Genomic DNA, 17,844 nt, shown 5'->3' on the forward strand with positions numbered 1-17,844 from the left:
ACTGGCAGTGTATTTGTTTGCCTTTCCTCCCACACGCCATCCTAAATTGTCATTTTCCCTTTTGTCATCTCTGCCAAGCTGTTGTGAGGTGAAACCTCAGAGTTATTTTAATTTGCAATTATCTTTTTTATTAGTGATTTGGAGCGTTTTAAAAAAGATGACTATTTTGTGATAAAAACCTCAGAACTTAAGGGAAAATTTGACATATAACATCCAGGAGAAATATAAGATAAACATTAAAGACCAATTATAAGGCACTCAATAAGGTCAAATTGTTTACTTTGTATATGTGAAAATATTAGCAGTACTCTTCTGATTGTTATTATTATTTGGGTCGTTTGAAAGAAAAGCATGGGCTGAGCTGAGCACGATGGGGTGATTCTAAAAAAATAAAACTGTGTAGGGAGAGATAAAAAGGAGTAATTATGTCATACAAATGAGGCATAAAAGGAGAAACATACAGAAGAAGTTAGTAGGGGAGGAGAGCTGGTAGTGCTGGAACCTTACGCTCTTCAGGAATGGGTTAAAGAGGGAACAATATATATGGCTAGAAGGGTATAAAAGTCTTCTAAATTTAGAAATAAATAAGAGGGTAAGGGAATAAGGTTGGGGGAGAGGATAAGGGAAGGATTTTTAGAGGGGCAGGTAGGTTAAGGAACAGGAAAGCAAGTTAGTGGGTAGGGTAGAAGTAAAGCAGAGGAGAGAAAAGAGATAGAGTAAATAGGATGAGAAGGAAAGTGAGGGAAAATAGGAAGGAGGAAAATACAAAAGTAATTGTAGCTTAGAAAGTGAATAGGAATAATTTACCCATAAAATGGAAATGGATAGTAGATTAAAAATTTGAATTCAACAATATGCATTCAGGAAACATTATAAAAATGAGAGATACACACAAAGATAGAATAAAGGGCAGGAGTATAATTTAGTATGTAAAAAAAGTAGGGATAGCAATCATGATCTCAGACAAAGTTAAAGTTAAAACAGATTTAATCAAAAGTGAAAAATAAAGAAAGTACACATTATGTGCCAGCAATATTATTCAATATTGTTTTGGACCATTCAAAATACCTAGGTAGTACCTGCCAAAACAGACACAGGAACTATATGAACACAAACATAAAATACTTTTTATACAAATAAACTCAGATCGAAATAATTGAGATAAGATTTATTGTTCATGGATAGATAAAGCCAATATAATTTTTTAAATGACGGTTTTACCTAATTAATCTATTCATTCAATGTCATCCAAATTAAGTTATTAAAATATTTTACTGAGTTAGAAAAATAATAACAAAGTTCATTTGGAAGAACAAAAGTTTAGGAACTTCAAAGAAACCAGGGGAAAAAGATGTAAAGGAAGTAGATTCAACAGTAGCAGAACTTAAACTATATTATGAGGTGAGAGCATTGAGATGGTATGACCTTGTGAACCTAGAAAAATCAGAAGAGCTAGTAGCTGTAGTGGACTTGGACCAATTTGACCTAGGACTGCAGCAGATGAACCAGGCAAGTGAAGCTTGTGTCCTGAAAGCAAGAGAATGACTTATCCATTGGTTATGCTACATCCAGAAGTACTTGGAAGGATGTTTGAGCCTACTCTCTCTACCCATTGAGATAGTACAGGGGAAAAAGAATGTGCATACCCCAAGTGGGAGGGTGATGTACCTCTGTGTAGTATCTTCTCATTAAGTATCCCTTTGTAAAAGCTAACTGATATTGATGACATCGATGAGATATCAAATAATTAAATGACTGGGGTTCTAATTCCTGCTGTCAATAATATCAAGTAGATGTTAACTGGCACTGGTGATTGATAATTTGAATAGGAGCTCCACCTAATAGCATTAAAAGAACCAACTGCCCCTCAGAGGGACTCCTAAAAACCTGAGGGAGAGAAGTAGCTAGGCTTGTTTTGAAGATCTGATTTGCTAGTGTGAGCTGGAGTTGACATAAGGACCCTTAAAGTCTTTATGCCCCACAGATAATTTTAATAACATAAAATTAAAAAGATTTTGCACAAAGTGAATACATCTAGGGTAAGAAAGGAAGCAGCAATCTTTGTTTGATGTATCAGATATATGGAGTTTGAGATACATCTTTTTTTATCTATGTCTATATAGATAGTTTGATATACCAGATATATAGACAACTAACAGAAATACATAAGATCAAAAACTGATGCCCACAGACAAGTGGTCAAAGGATATGAACAAATAATTCTCAAACCAAGAATTGCAAATTGTTGACAACTATGTGAAAAAATGTTCCAAATCTCTGGAAATAAGAGATATGCAAAACAAAACAACCATGTGGTTTCGCCTTGCCCAGCAAATTGGCACAATGACAAAAGCGGGCCTAGTCAATGTTGGAGGGTGTACAGAAAGTCAAGCACACTTAACTTTGGTGGAGCTGGGAATTAGTACAAATATTACAGAAAGTAATTTGGAATTATGCTAAGAAAGAGACTAAAATGTCCATACCCTTTGATGAAGAGATCCCACTGGTAAGTGTATACCTCAATAAGGTCAGTGACAAAAAAAAGTCATATATAAATTAAAATATTTATAGCAGAACTTTTTGTAATAGCAAAGAGTTGGAAACGAAGTAGAAGCTCATTGATTGGGGAATGGCAAAAGACACTGTAGTACAGGAATGTAAAGGAATATTATCGTGCTGTAAGAAACAACAAACATAACGATACAGAGGCATGGAAAGATTTTTATGAACTGATGCAAGTGAAGTAAGCAGAGCCAGGAAAACAATATACACAATGACTACAGCAATTGTAAATGGGAAGAACTGCCACCAACAATCAAAGATGAATTCTGTGAAATAATAAAGTTGGGCCCCAAAGAAGAGCTATGAGAAGTTACCTTCCCTTCCCTCTTCCTTTGCAGTGGTCAGGGTCCAATGACCTGGAATATTGCATGTAACCTAAGGTTTTTTTTTTTTTAATGTGTTAATCAGTTTTACTGAGGTCTTTTCCTTTTTTCATTTTAAATTCTTTGCTATAAGGAATGGCTTTCTGGGAGGGCATAGTGGAGTAACACAGGGGGAAATATAGTTAATGTTAGAGGCATCTAGGTGGCACAGAGGATAGAGGCCTGGAGTCAAGAAGACCTGAGTTCAAATCCAGCCTTCATGGATTACTAGCTGTGTGATCCTGGGAAGGTCTTTTAAACTGTTTCCTTCAGTTTCCTTGACTATAAAATGGAGTTGGTATAACACGTACTTAGCAATCAAATGTAAATTGTAAATTGTAAAGTCCTTAGCACAGAGCAGTGGTTCAAAATAGGCTCTATATAAATTTATGTCCTTCCCTCCCCCCAAATGTAAAAGCAGTATGTAAACACATACATATACATACGTATATACATATACACACATACATATATATGTATATGTATTTAAAGATGGTTTCATTTTCATGGGAGGATACATGTAAGTAAATGCAAGCTAATTTGAGGAGGCTGACTGAGGCTTTCTAACTCCTCCTTTCGAGGAGATCATGCTGTAAATCAAGAGTTCCATCAGGTCTCAAGAAGCGATCCTCATTGTTAATTTGAGCTCGCCAACAGGAATCAGGTGAACTTACATGAAGAATGAAGAGTTCCCTAGTATGTGAGCTTGGACTTAGGGATAAATCAATAAGCTTTACTGTATCTCAGGTGCTATGTCAAGTACTAGAGATACAGAGAAAGTAAAAACCAAACAAAAAAAAAACCCAACCAAGGTCCCTGCTCTCAATTCTAAATATAAATAACTATGTATACATACAATGTATGTAAAGTATATACATTGTTTCAAAGCAAATGCAACCAAGATTAGAAGGAAAGCAGAAAGCTGGGAAACAATTTTTACAGTCAGTATCTCTGATAAAGGCCTCATCTCTAAAACATATAGAGAACTGAGTCGAATTTACAAGAATACAAGTCATTTCCCAATTGGTGAATGGTCAAAGGATATGAACAGGTAGTTTTCAGAGGAAGAAATTAAAGCTATCTATAGTCATATGAAAAAATGCTCTAAATCACCATTGATTAGAGAAATGCAAATCAAAACAACTCTGAGGTATCACATCACACCTATCAGATTGGCTAACATGACAAAACAGAAAAATGATAATTTTTGGAGAAGATGTGGGAAAATTGGAATGCTAATGCACTGTTCATGGAGTTATGAACTGATCCATTCATTCTGGAGAGCAATTTGGAACTATGCCCAAAGGGCTATAAAACTGTGCGTACCCTTTGACCCAGCAATGCTACTACTAGGTCTGTACCCCAAAGAGATAATAAAAACAGGAAAAGGACCCACCTGTACAAAAACATTTATAGCAGCTCTTTTTGTGGTGGCCAAGAATTGGAAATTGAGGGGATGCCCATCAGTTGGGGAACGGCTAAACAAGTTGTGGTATATGAATGTAATGGAATACTATTGTTCCATAAGAAAGTATGAGCAGGTGGATTTCAGAAAAACCTGGAAAGACTTAGATGAACTGATGCTGAGTGAAGTAATCAGAACCAGGAGAACATTGTACACAGTAACAGCCACACTGTGCGATGACCAACTTTGATGGACTTAGCTCTTCTCAGCAATACAATGATCTAAGGAGATAATACCAAAAGACTCAGGATGGAAAATCCCATCCATGTCCAGAAAAAGAATTATGGAGTCTGAATGCAGATCGAAGCATACTATTTTCTGTCTCTTTTTTCTCTTTCTTATGGTTTCCCCCTTTTGTTTGGATTCTTCTTTCACAACATGACTAATGTGGAAATGTGTTTAATATGATTATACATGTATAACCCATATTAGACTGCATGCCGTTTTAGGGAGGGGAGAAAAGGGGACAAATTTAGAACTAAAAATCTTATAAAAGTAAATGTTGAAACCTAAAAATAAATAAATAAGTTTAAAAAATATTAAGGTAATCTGAGGATGAAGAGCTGTGGGGAAAAGAGCCAGAATGGCTTCTATAGGTCAATTTTTAGCAGACTTGAAGGAAGCAGAGGTGGATTTAAGGAGGAAGAGCATGTCAAGCATGGGAAACAGGAAGGGAGGCTGGACTCATGATTCTGGAGTGTGTTCTTTGGATAAGTATTTGAGTAGCCAACATGATGCAGTGTATACTGTGTTGGGGAATATCAGGCCCAAGTCTGGTTCCCACATTTTAATAAGTAAGCATTTAACACTAGAAGAACCAGCCCATTGATGGAGAACTTTTGTAACTTTACTATAACTTACTTTAATTACTGGGGGCAGCTAGTGGTACAATGGATAGCACGGCAAGCCTGGAGTCAGGAAGAAGAATCTTTGTGAGTTCAAACCAGTCTCAGACACTTACTAGCTGTGCGACGCTGGGCAAGACATTTAACCCTGTTTGACTCAATTTTCTCATCTATAAAATGAGAAGAAAATGGCAAACCACTCCACTATCTTTGACAAGAAAATCCCCAGCAGGGTCATAAAGAGTTGGACATGACTGAACAACTATGTCTCCTATCTGTGCAAATGTATTTTAAATACAAATATTTGTGCAGAATTTCTAATTTTACTTTTAAATAAAAAATTTTACCCCAGTATCTCTATTCTCTTTGCCTTAAGCAGATATTCTGACTTTACTTTGAAAAAAATTTCACCCTATCGCCAATTCCTTTGCCTACTTAAGGTAATTACAAGCAGATTTTCTTGCAACAAAAATTTTTATCCTATCTCCATTTTCTTTGCCTTAAGGTTCTGGATAAACAACAACAGAAATGCAATGAGTCAATTAACTCAGCTTCCTCTTTTAGACCTTGTCTTGAATTCTGGTCCTTCTCTTTACCTAGTGACTGAACTTTATAGGAAATTGCTCAGGAAAGGTGGGAGAATTGCTTAGAGTACTAGCATATTTCATCACATAACAGTTGCCACAGCATAATCATCACACCCTGTTTTTTCATTCCAAAAACTGGTTTATGACCTTTCATCAAGTAACCATCCCATGGTATATGTTTGACAGATAACACACAGGAGGCACTAGAGTTTCTGGACTCCAGCCTCTAACAGGTGCACTCTTGGTCTCGTCAGACAGGAAAGACAGGAAGACAGCTTCGGAAGGATTAATAATCTTACTCTATTTTAGTCTAGTCTTCTCAAAGGATTGCTGATAATGGGAAAACCAGCTTCTATAGCATTCCCTAACAACCTTTCTCGAAGGGGCAGGTGAGAAGGCGGGGCAACTACCCCTACTATGGTTGGGGCCAATCAAGACAAGCACAGTTTGTGCACTCCCCCCTAAATCTCCTCAAGCCTTGATGGGGGCAAGTCAAGGCACACACAAGTTTCCCCTATGGGTTCCCAGTGGTTTCCCCACTCACTGACCAGAGCCCACTTGCTTTTCAGGGCAACAGACAAAGAAGGCATCTTGCCAACATTAAGCTCACAGGCTAACTTTAGCAATATTGTCATTCTGCGCAAGCATAGTAAATATCAATTATGTCACCCCCATGTCTCATGGTACAGCCTCAGTAGGACTGTCTGTCACTATGAATCTGGGAATTACTATCTAGGATCCTTGGGGTTATTCTGGGAGTTCCTATCTAACACCCAGGAACTATCCATGGCCATGGATCCTGAGAAACTGAACTCTAAAAAGGATAAAAAATCCTCCTTACACACAGTATAATTCTGTTGTTTGTCATACTGCTTAAATGGTAAACAGCAGCAATGTATTCACCAGCGGCACATGGATCTATATTTATCTCTCTGGCATATCCAATGGAAGCTCAAAGGCAGAGGGCATTGAGTAAGTCACGTGATACGGTCAGACTTGCATCTTCCCCGAGCTAGCTAAATTGTACAACTTGTCTTCTGGCAATACATTTCTTTCTGATTATGGGTAAATATAAAAACTATTCTGCGAGCTTCAAGCGGCAAGTGGTTGTGTTGTTGAACAGCATGGAAACAGAGCTTGGGAAAGACAGTTTTCAGTCCGTGCAAGATGGGGAGCAACTAAAAGACAAGCAAGGACCAGCACAAGGTTTCATCTTTTTTTTTAAAGCTTCGCACAATGGTCTCACCCCGCTTTTCTGCAAAAAAATTTTGGCATAAAATCTATGATGATTATGAGGTGAAGTATGGTAATCACCTTGAGCCAGAGTCGGATACAAGCAGGACTTGAACCCAGAATTCCAGGCTGGCTGTCTCTCTCCAAAACACCCAAGCCCTCAACTGGAAAAACTGCTGCCAGGCCGCCTAATTGCTGACTACTTTAGACGTAACGACACCACCAGATCTTTCTTAATGACATTGCCTGCCAACGTAATGACGCCACCTCGCAGCACGTGTTTTATAAGTGATCCCTCGCCTCTCCTTCTGATCTAGTTAGGGATTAGGCTCATAAAGACATAAATTGTCTTTTTCACTTCCGATTGCGTTCTCCCCCCCACCCCACTCCCAGCATCCATCTTTTAGAGGAGCCACGACCGCGGAAGTAACTGCAGCCAACGTCGCTTCCTCTCGGCCCGCAATTATAGAGTCAGAACGCACAGAGCCAGGGGGTGGTGCTGACCTCGCAGACTCTTTCCGGTCGAGTCCGCTGCGGGTGTCTATCATCCAACTCCCCAGACACCTCCGCCTCAATCGAAGGGAGGGGATCTGGCTGTCTCTGGCCCTCCTCCTTCTCCTTTCCCTTCTCTTCCTTCGACCCTCCCCTTCCCGACCGCCTTGACGCTGGCGCTAACGTCATCACGCAGGCTGACCTCCGCCTCCATCATGGTCGCGGCAGTAGATTAGGGTCGTGGGTCGGGCTGGTTGCTGCCTCCGCCTCTGCGGGATTGTCCGAGGACCCGTCGCTGCCGCTGCGGTCGCCGCCGCCTCCTCTCCCTCCTCCTCCTCCTTCTTCTTCTCCTTCTTCTCTTCCTCCCCCGGAACCAGGGCCAGGTGACGAGGGGACGGGGTCCGGGCAGCCAGGGGCCGGGCCGGGCCAGCCGAGGAAGCGGGGGCTCGAGCCGGGAGCTTGGGTGCCCTAGCTCGGCGTCTCCTTCCCAGCCCCTCCCCCCCGGGTGGCTTTTGTGCTCCCAACTCCCCTCCCCGGGGCCATTCAGGGGGACGATAGACCAGTCCCTTGCCGCGAGTCTAGCTGAGACCCCCCCCCCCCCCTTTTTCCAGTGACAACTTTTGGACTGGAAGGAAGAGCGAGGGCGCTTCCTTTGCGGGTCCAAAACTTGAGGCTTGCTTGTGGTTGAAAACCAGAGAGCTGATAAAGAAGAATTCTTTTGCTTAAGTGTGATCAAATAATCTTACAAATAATAACTATTGATTATGCTGGGTCACGCAGCAAGTTGCTGGCTTAGGGACTAGTTAATATGACCCTGGGTTAATTAAGTCACTATGAAATGGTGGGGTCTATGATAAACCCTACCTATCAAGGTTTTTGTGAGGATCAAATGAGATACTATATGCAAAGCGCTTTGCGAACGCTAATTATCCAAAGGGAGAGTTCCAATAAACCGAGCCGATTCTTTATATCTTGCTTTTGTATTGAGGTCTTTTCATCAAAATAGGGGAAAACAGACGGCTAAAAAAGCTATTAATTTCCACTGGTTACTTGTAAGAGACAAAATTTAGTTACCAGAATGCCAGTGTTACTTATTTCTTCCCTGACGTACTGATAACTTTGGATAAGTAGCTACTTTCTTCTAGTATTTTTTTTTCTCCAGAGAATTGAGCAAGTACTAATCTACTGGTGATGTTTTGTGCTTGTGAAATGTTCACAAGTCCTTGGGTAAATGTACCTTGTGTATCATGAGTATTTAAAGCATTATGAAATAACCTTTATTTAGCAATACGAAGCTGAGAGGAATGGGATCAGAAATTATCTCGATGTAGATCCTGCTCATTAATCTTTCAATCTGGAGATATGTAGGAATATTTTAATTGTTGAAGGTAATTGTTATATTTTTCAGACATTTATTAAGCACCTACTATGTTGCAGGTATGTTTGGGACTGAGAATATAAAATTGAAAGCCAATACAGTTCCTGCTTTTAAGGAATTTAGGATTTTAAGTTGACAGTTCTCTTTTACTTCAGAAATACCTACCTGTTCATTCACTAGCCTGCATCGCCTCTGGTATAGCCGATTGTAACAGGGTTCTAATTGATCTGCTTGCTACCACTTTCTTCCCTTCTCTAACACCTACCCTCCACACAGCTGCCAAGTAATATTACTAAGTCTGTCTTTATTGCTTGGCAACCCTCATCTAACTATTGCTTCTTGGGTAAAATCTAACTATCTGATAGTTCCCTATGCTTGATGCTTGGAGTCCCTCTTTTCCTCTCATCCAGACCGAAAGCATAGGTTTTTACCTTTTATTTTTCCTTTTAAATCTTTTCTTGCCAGTTACATGCTCAGAGCTTTGTTTTGCCAATGACTAATCTCTCTTCCACCCTCTCATTGTTCCCTGTCCTGTTGAGTTGAATGTATTTCTACACCAAACTCTTTGTTCTACCCTAATTTGACTAGTTTCACATGACAGTGAGGTTCAAGTGATACCAGCTCCTCCCTTTTGTAGAGATTTTTTTCCATGTGCACAACTCAGTTTGACACATTTCTTAGATCTTTGTTTGACTAGTTGTGGAGGGAGTTATTCCGTCTCTCAGGCAGATAACATGCATAGTAGAGATGGCCCAGAAGCCTTGTGAACACCTGGTTTGGGACAAGATGAAGGAAAGATCAATTACTTAGGAGAGCCTAGCTTACCAGGGGTAGTTCCAACTGAAATATATTGAAAAAAAATGAAAGAGAGGGAGCTTGTATAATAGGTTGAAGATACTAAACCTTACATTTTGAAGGATGTGTTAAATCATGTTTAGTAGATTATATAAGCTAGAAGTTAATGTTTATTAGAAAATTCAGTTAACAAATAATTATTGAATGCCTTTAATAGTAAACCTTAAGAACAGGGGTTCTTAACCTGGAGTCCTTTAACTTTTTTTGGAGGGGGGGAAGGCAGGGCAATTGGGGTTAAGTGACTTGCCCAAGGTCACACAGCTAGTAAGTGTGTGAAGTGTCCTCCTGACTCCAGGGCCTGTCCCCACCTAGCTGCCCCTGGAGTCCTTTAACTTATTTAAATATTTTGATAGCTCTTTCAATGTAATTGATCTCCTTTGTAATGTTATGCTTTTTATTTTATGCATTTAAAAGCATTCTGAGAAGGGGTCCATTGAGTGCTAAGTCCATGACCCCCCAAAAATTAAGGACCTCTGCTTTGAAGTATGATGTTTCCCTGTGGTAACATCTTTTTAACAAAACAAGAATGAAGTCTTTTTTTTTAATCAAAGAAATTTTTGACTAATAGTCCAGCCAAATAAGGTGGTTGCCATATAGTCCTTTACACATATTTCATTTTATTGCAGAGGGCTGTGCTAAAGACAAGAGGTGCCTTGAAATATGAACTATATATAGAAAGAGTGGGGCTTGATGGATAGAGAGACTTTCTCCACTAAGGAAGACTTGAGATCATCAAAAATTCTTTCTGTGACTGTTAATTGGAGTGGCTTATCTGCATTGGTAGAAGTTTTCTTCTGGGGCTACCTATTCTTTCCCTGTCACTTTCCCAAAAGGATACATTTTTCTGTAAGTGAATTTATCACTCACATCATACTTATCACCTATTTTTAGGTAATTTTAGGGAAGTTTAATTTATTTTGAAACGCAGTGCCCTAAAAAGTTCTATTTGTAGTAGTAGAGATCAGAAACAAAGCGTAAAGGGATGCCTGTCAGTGACTATAAATATTCTTGGGCAGCTGTCATCACAAAGTTTTAACTAGTGTGTTTCAGTTAGATAAGCATGTTTTTGAGTTCAACTGTATATTACTTATTAAAATACCATACTTAGTGTCTGTTCAGTTTTTAAAACAAAGCATATCTTGGCTGGCTGTATTTCCCACAATGGTTAGCAATGTTTGCAAATCCACAACTTGTAATAAGCATCTTCATTTTTATTCCTCAAGAAAGATCTAAAGACACATGAACCATCCAGGAAGTACTTATCTCAGCCGACTACACCAACAAAATTCTACATAGTTTATTGAAGTGATACCCCAGAAGATGTAATCTTTTTTCTCCTACTGACACCCCAGTACCTACTGCAACTAGCCCTGGGCTTCATTTCACTTCCAAGTCATCTCACCAGCTGCTTTGCCTTTCAAACCAGAGGCCTTGTGCTTAACTCCTTCACTTTCTCAATATTCCTTGGGGGCCCTGTATTGTTGTAGTCCTAGTCTTCTTGGTTTTAGTTGTTTTTAGTCGCCTGTGTATTGGCTGTCTCCCATGCCTTAGATGTCCTCCCTCCTCACCTCTGTCCTTTAGAATCCCTGCCTTTCTTCAAGACTCAGCCTTTGTTTGTCCTTCATTTTCAAAGAGGACCAGTCACATCATGGGGTGATGTCTTGACTAGTGCATGTCAATTGGATTTAAGTGAGGCAGTGTTGCACAAAGTTGTCACAGTTGTCACCTTCACTCTTCCTTAGTCATTGAAGTCCAGTGGCAGGACAAAAGTCAAGATGACTGGCAGTGGCCCCAGGATGCCTGACTAAGCTGTAAGCAGTCCATGGACCTGCTTCAGCTGTCTTCATGGTCTTTGGAAAAATTTGTTGCTCATGTGCTCATTCTGCTGGGGAAAGTTTTCACATCATGCTTGGGGTAGACATCCCCCTAAGAGAGGTTTGAGGCACATTAGTTACCCTCAACCTGTTTTAGCCTGCCTGCTGAGACCACTTACCAGGGTGTGGCTGCTATGCGTGCCACAGCTTTTTGGAGCCACAGGTGAAAGTGGACAACAAAAGTAGATGAGCAGTCCTGAGAAGGGCTCAAAAGCCCTCACACCAGAGATGCTAGTCCTCCCGGAATACCAATATGTCCCATGTACTTGTTGTCTTCCCCATTAGAATGTATACTCCTTGAGGGTAGGGACTTTCACTTTTGTCAGCACTTAGCACAGTGCCTGGCATATACTTAATAAATGCTTATTGAGTGGTTGATATCTAATGGGGGGTGGGGTTCAGAATAGGTACATTGTTTCTGTCACATGTTATGTTTCTTTTTTTAGAAAAGTGTATGTTGTTTTCAGTCAGCAAAAATCCACCTTCTCAACCAACCTGAATCCTCTATTCTGCTAATGGAGGATGAAAAGACCCCCCAAAACTTCTGTTAAAGACATGTCAAGTCAAGCAAAATCAATTTCTGCATTGGCCATGTCCAAAGAACAAATCTATATAATGTGCATGTCAATGTGTATATGTGTATGTGTGTATCTCTCCATATATGTGTCTATCTAACATATATCTCCTGCAGTTTCAGTCTTATGTTCATCTCTCAGAGTAGGTAGCATGTTTTGTTATGAGTCCTCTGGAATTATGGTTGGTCATTAATGCTGATCAGAGTTTCTGATTCTTTCATAGTTGTTTGCTTTTGCAATATTGTTGCCCTTGTACAAATTGATCTCCCGATTCTTTTCACTTCATTCTTCATCAGTTTCTACAAGTCTTTGCAGGCTTCCCTAAAACCATCCCCTTCATTATTTCATATACCACAAGTATATTCCATTGCATTTGTATACCAAAACTTGTTTGTTCATTCTCCATTTGATGGTCATTCTCCCAAATTCCCATACTGTGCCATTTTAAAAGCTATAAATATTTTTGTATATCTTTAGAGGTTGTTTTGCTTAATCTACTTTTCATCTAGCTTTCTCTTCTCCCCTTGCCTTTCTATTTCCATGTTGAGTGAAATGTATTTCTTTGCCCAAGTTAGTGGGTGTATGTGTATATATGTATGTGTATTTTTCCTTTGTTTAGAGGAGAGTAAGGTTCAAGTATTCCACCCTACCCCTTCTTCTTTGTTTTCACTCACTTCCCCCATCACCCCCGCTTTCTACCTCCCCAACAAATCACACCCCTCCCACTTTCTGTTCTTTTAAGATCATCAAGATATAATTGAACCACTCCTAGGCATTCCATCTAATTAGATTCTCTTTTTGACCCCTGGTAATGATAGGGTTCGTGAATCATTTTCCCATATTTGAATGTCAGTAGTTTATCTTTGCTTATTCTCTTAAGATTATTTATTCTTCTTTATCTTTTTATGTTTCTCTTGTGTTTGAACTTCAAAGTGCTTGTGGAGTCTTGTCTTTTTTCATAAAGAATGCTTGGAAGTCCTCTATTTTATTAAAGGTCTATTTTTTCACCTATAGGATTATACTTAAGTTTTGCTGGATAAGGTACTCTTGTCTCTAAGCCCATATCCCTTGTTTTCTGGAATATGATATTCCATACTCTCCACTCTTTTATGGTGGTGGCTGCTAAATTGTGTCTAATTTTTTTAAATTTTATTTTGGAGGGGGGAAGGCAAGGCAATTGGGGTTAAGTGACTTGCCCAAGGTCACACAGCTAGTAAATGTGTCATGTGTCTGAGGTCATATTTGAACTCAGGTCCTCCACGCTCCAGGGCCAGTCCTCTACTCACTGTGCCACCTAGCTGCCCCAGATTGTGTCTAATTTTGACTGTGGCTCTTCCTTCTGGCTACTTAAAATATTTTTTTCTTTGACCTGAAAATGATAGAATTTGGCTACAGTGTTCCTGGGAGTTTTCATTTGGGGGTTTCGTTCACAAAGTCTCTGGCAGATTCTATTTCCACTTTGCCCTCTGGTTGTAAGAGATCTGGACAGATTTGTTTGAAGATTCCTTGAAATATGATTTATAGGCTTTTTTGGTTGTGGTATTCAGGTTGTCTAATGATTCTTGATTTTTTTTTCTCCTTAATCCATTTTCCTCGTCAATTTTTTTTGCTATGTAATGTTTTACAGTTTCTTCTATTTTTTTTAACCTTTTGATTGATTTTGATGTTTCTTGTTGTCTTTTTCCAATTTTCATTTATTTAGTCATCTATTTATTTATTTAACATATGCACAGTTTAATAGTTTTTGTGTTGAAGTTCCAAATTGCTTTTCAGAGTATCTGCTTTCCCACAGCCCCTTCTGCATCTGTTCCAATTTTCAGGAAGTTTTTTTGCTTGGGCGAAATTTGTACCTCTTGTGCCAAGCTGTTAACTGTCTTTCCATCCTTTTCTTCCATATTTATAATTTCTCTTCCAGTATTTCCTCCAGTGCTCTCATTTATGAAATGTTTTTTTAAACACTTTTAAAAACTCTTCTAAAAAAAAAAACTTCTTAAAACTCTTGCTTCAGGGGCAGCTAGGTGGTGCAGTGAGTAGAGCACCAGCCCTGGAGTCAGGAGGACCTGAGTTCAAATGTGCCCTCAGACACTTGACACACTTACCAGCTGTGTGACCTTGGGCAAGTCACTTAACCCCAATTGCCCTGCCTTCTCCCCTCCAACAATAAAAATAAATGTGGGGAAAAAAAACAAAACTGTTGCTTCATCTCTTCCAAGAATTTTAGTTGAATTTTTGCCTAAGCTGTGGGGTTTTTGTTTTTATTTTGTTTTTGAGGCTTTTCTTGTATCTGTTTTGAGACCGTTCTCTTCTAGGTTTGTGTCATAAACATCTCAGTCACCCTAATAGCTCTTTATGGTGGGATTTTTTCCTGACTTTAGACTTGACTGTTTGGACTGATCCTTTTGGAGACTGGTCCTGTTGCTCTTTTCTTGGTGTACTGAGTTTTGTACTATTCTGAGATCTCTGGGACAGCTCAGGTGTTCAAGCTTTCATTGCTCTCCAGCTAGTCTGATCAGGGCAAAATCTGAGTGTAACGCCTTTGATCTGAACACTGGAAGTCCTTGACCTGGGATTGGGTCTGAACAATAGAATGTTGCTGCACTCAGCTGCTGCCAGCCATCTGGGAATCTCTCTGGGTTCAGAGTGATAGAACTGCAGGCTCCCCTTTGATTTGGAATACCTGTCCAAGTAATTGTAGGCTTCAGAGGAGGGTAGAAGTTGGAACTGAGACCCTGTTTGGCACCTTGGTTCTGAGTTGCACAGTTTCTTCTTGATCTGAACTTGTTCGTCTATCCGTACAGCACCTTGGACCTATGACTATTTCATACTCTGCATAACAAAGCCATCGGTTGGCGCTTGTTGCCTTGCTGGCAATGTTGATATATCTTAGTATGGGTCATGGACATCCTCTTACCCTGATGTACAACCTGTCCCTGGGCAGTGTTGTTTTACCTACGTAGGTAGGTAAAGTGCTGTCCCCAGTGTGTTCCTCCCTGTCTGTCTCCTAGTGAAGTTATTTTAGCCTAGCTATTGAAAAATATTTCAAGGACTACTAGCAGGAGTGGGGAACCTGTGGCTTAGGAGCCACAGGTGGCACTCTAGGTCCTTTAGTGCAGCCCTACTACTGAATCCAAATGATTGTAAATGAAGTTTGGATTCAGTCAAGGGACTGCACTTGAGGACCTAGGGTTCCACACCACAGGACTAAGGTATTATGTTCTTGTATTGCTGATTTTAGGTAATACTCCAGGTCATCCAACTACATTTGGTTTAAAATGTGAGAATGTGAGCCAGCAGATTTACTGAGATTTGGATAAAGCTCTCTGTATCTGCCTACATATGTGTGTGATGATTTAAAGAAACAGCTCAGTCTACCTTGCTAAAATATTTTAAACAGGGTCTTAATGATCTTTTTATCCTGTTGTCAGTGTAGGCTTATCTTTAGCTATGATATTCAGTGATTTTGCTTTTAAAAAAACTTGCTTTCTATAGCTACTCTATCCTTATAATAAACTTGAATCAGAAGTGTATTTTTCTTATCCTTTGCTCTTATGTTAATAAACAGATAAAAAAGTATTTAAATTTTTTTCATTGCACATTTCCTTGGGCTGAAACCAATTGCCATATTTTTGTCTATAATTATAACTAATGTGAATTTGAATAATGGGACCCTTCATGGGATTATTTATGATTCACACTAATGAGAATCTGACCTTACCTTGTGTGATAGCAATTATTTTATGGAGGCTGTACTCTTTTCTCTTTAAAGGGGCAAGGAATCTATTAGTACTTAATGTTGATGGTGCATCCTGCCTGCCTGAAATATAAATAGTCCAGCCTATAAGGAGTCAGAGATCCTTAGGCTTGATGGAATTTCAGGTGCTGTCAGAATTAATATACATTTCTGGGAGTTGCTGCCGTTATAGATGTGGACTTGGGAATCTCAATCATGAATCAGTGTTATAACCTTAAGATCCTTTTTTTTTTAAATTTTTGTAGGGGGGAAGGTAGGGCAATTGGGGTTAAGTGACTTGCCCAAGGTCACACAGCTAGTGAACGTGTCGAGTGTCTGAGGCCGGATTCCAACGCAGGTCCTCCTGACTTCAGGGCTGGTGCTCTACTCACTGCACCACCTAGCTGCCCCAAGATCCTTTTTGGATTGAGAAAATTTCCCTTTGTTAAATAGTTTATCATCAATGAGAACCTTAGTGCAATTCCATCTTAAACCTGAACCACTGGCCTATCTTGAATTAAGTCTAGGACATTTTATCATTGTCTTTGTACTTATTTGAATCCCATTCAAAATAACCACATAGTAACTTGTTTTGTTGGGCAGAACCACAGGAAAGATTTGAAGAAGAGATAAACTATGATGAAATTCACAGGTTTGGGAAGACTACCTTATAAGTGATTGTAGGAGTAAGATACTGGCCGCATAGGAGTTTGATATTTCCATGGAATTTCATTTAAGCACAGCAGATTACAGGATAACCTGTGTTTCTTCAAAGCATTATTTACAGATATATTTCTCCAGTCCTGTTCTTTTAATTGTGTCTAGTAAGACTTGAGCCTAAATGCCAGAGTATAGCATTACTATTAGTATTTTTTCTTTGGCAATAGGAAGCTTTAGGAACTGATGTAAAGTTAGTAGGACCTGAAGAATAATATATGTACCCAAAATCTTAAGGTAGTTTTAAGCTTAAATAACTCAAGTACAAATACTAAAAACTTAGGAAAAAAAACCATTTAAATGATTTTCAGACTTTTCAAAATTTCCTTAGCTGCTCCTTAGTTACTGAAAGTATTGCATTTTCCTTTTCTTTATTTAATATTTTTTAGTTTTCAACATTGATTTCCATAAGATTTTGAATTACAAATTTTCTCCCCATTTCTACCCTCCCCCCATCCCAAGATGTCATATATTCTGATTGTCCCTTTCCCCAATCTGCCCTCCTTTCTGTCATCCCACTCCCCCCCCCGCCCATTCCTTTCCCCTTACTTTCTTGTTGGGCAAGATCGATTTATATGCTCCATTGCTTGTATATCTTATTTCTCAGTTGTATGTAAAAACAACTTTTTTTTTGAGCATTTATTTTTAGAACGTTGAGTTCCACATTTTCTCCCTTCTTCCCTCTCCACCCACTCTCCTTGAGAAGGCAAGTGATTCAACATAGGCCACACCTGTTATCATCATGCAAAACATTTCCATAACAGTCACGTTGTGAAAGACTAACTATATTTCCCTGCATCCTATCCTGTTCAGTTTTTGCCTTGACACTGTCTCTTTTCAAAAGTGTTTGCTTTTGATTACCTCCTGCCCCTTTCTGCCCTCCCTTCTATCATCTCCCCTCTCTTATCCCCTTCCCCCCCCCACTTTCCTGTAGGGTAAGATACCAAATTGAGTGTGTATATTATTCCTTCCTTAAGTCAAATCTGATAAGAGCAAGATTCACTCATTCCCTTTCACCTGCCCCCTCTTCCCTTCCAATAGAACTGCTTTTTCTTGCCACTTTTATGTGAGATAATTTACCCCATTCTATCTCTCCCTTTCTCTGTCTCCCAATATATTCTTCTCTCACCCCTTAATTGTATTTATTTATTTTTAGATATCAACCCTTC

General features: G+C 39.3%; 1 protein-coding gene across 2 annotated transcripts in view; it reads left to right on the forward strand.

Annotated features, from left to right (window-relative positions):
* Positions 1 to 7,727: 7,727 nt before the first annotated feature.
* The window catches only part of BCL2L13 (BCL2 like 13), a 70,522-nt gene continuing 60,405 nt past the window's right edge, over positions 7,728 to 17,844 (forward strand). Inside the window, exon 1 of one of the 2 annotated variants that reach the window (XM_036759592.1) lies at positions 7,728 to 7,929. The gene's annotated coding sequence lies outside the window, so the exon portion shown is untranslated. Of the gene's footprint in view, positions 7,930 to 10,446; positions 10,626 to 17,844 lie in introns of those variants that run through there. The other variant, XM_036759593.1, reaches the window with a different exon arrangement.

Source organism: Trichosurus vulpecula, chromosome 5, assembly GCF_011100635.1.
Source record: "Trichosurus vulpecula isolate mTriVul1 chromosome 5, mTriVul1.pri, whole genome shotgun sequence".
Classification (NCBI taxonomy): Eukaryota; Metazoa; Chordata; class Mammalia; order Diprotodontia; family Phalangeridae; genus Trichosurus; species Trichosurus vulpecula.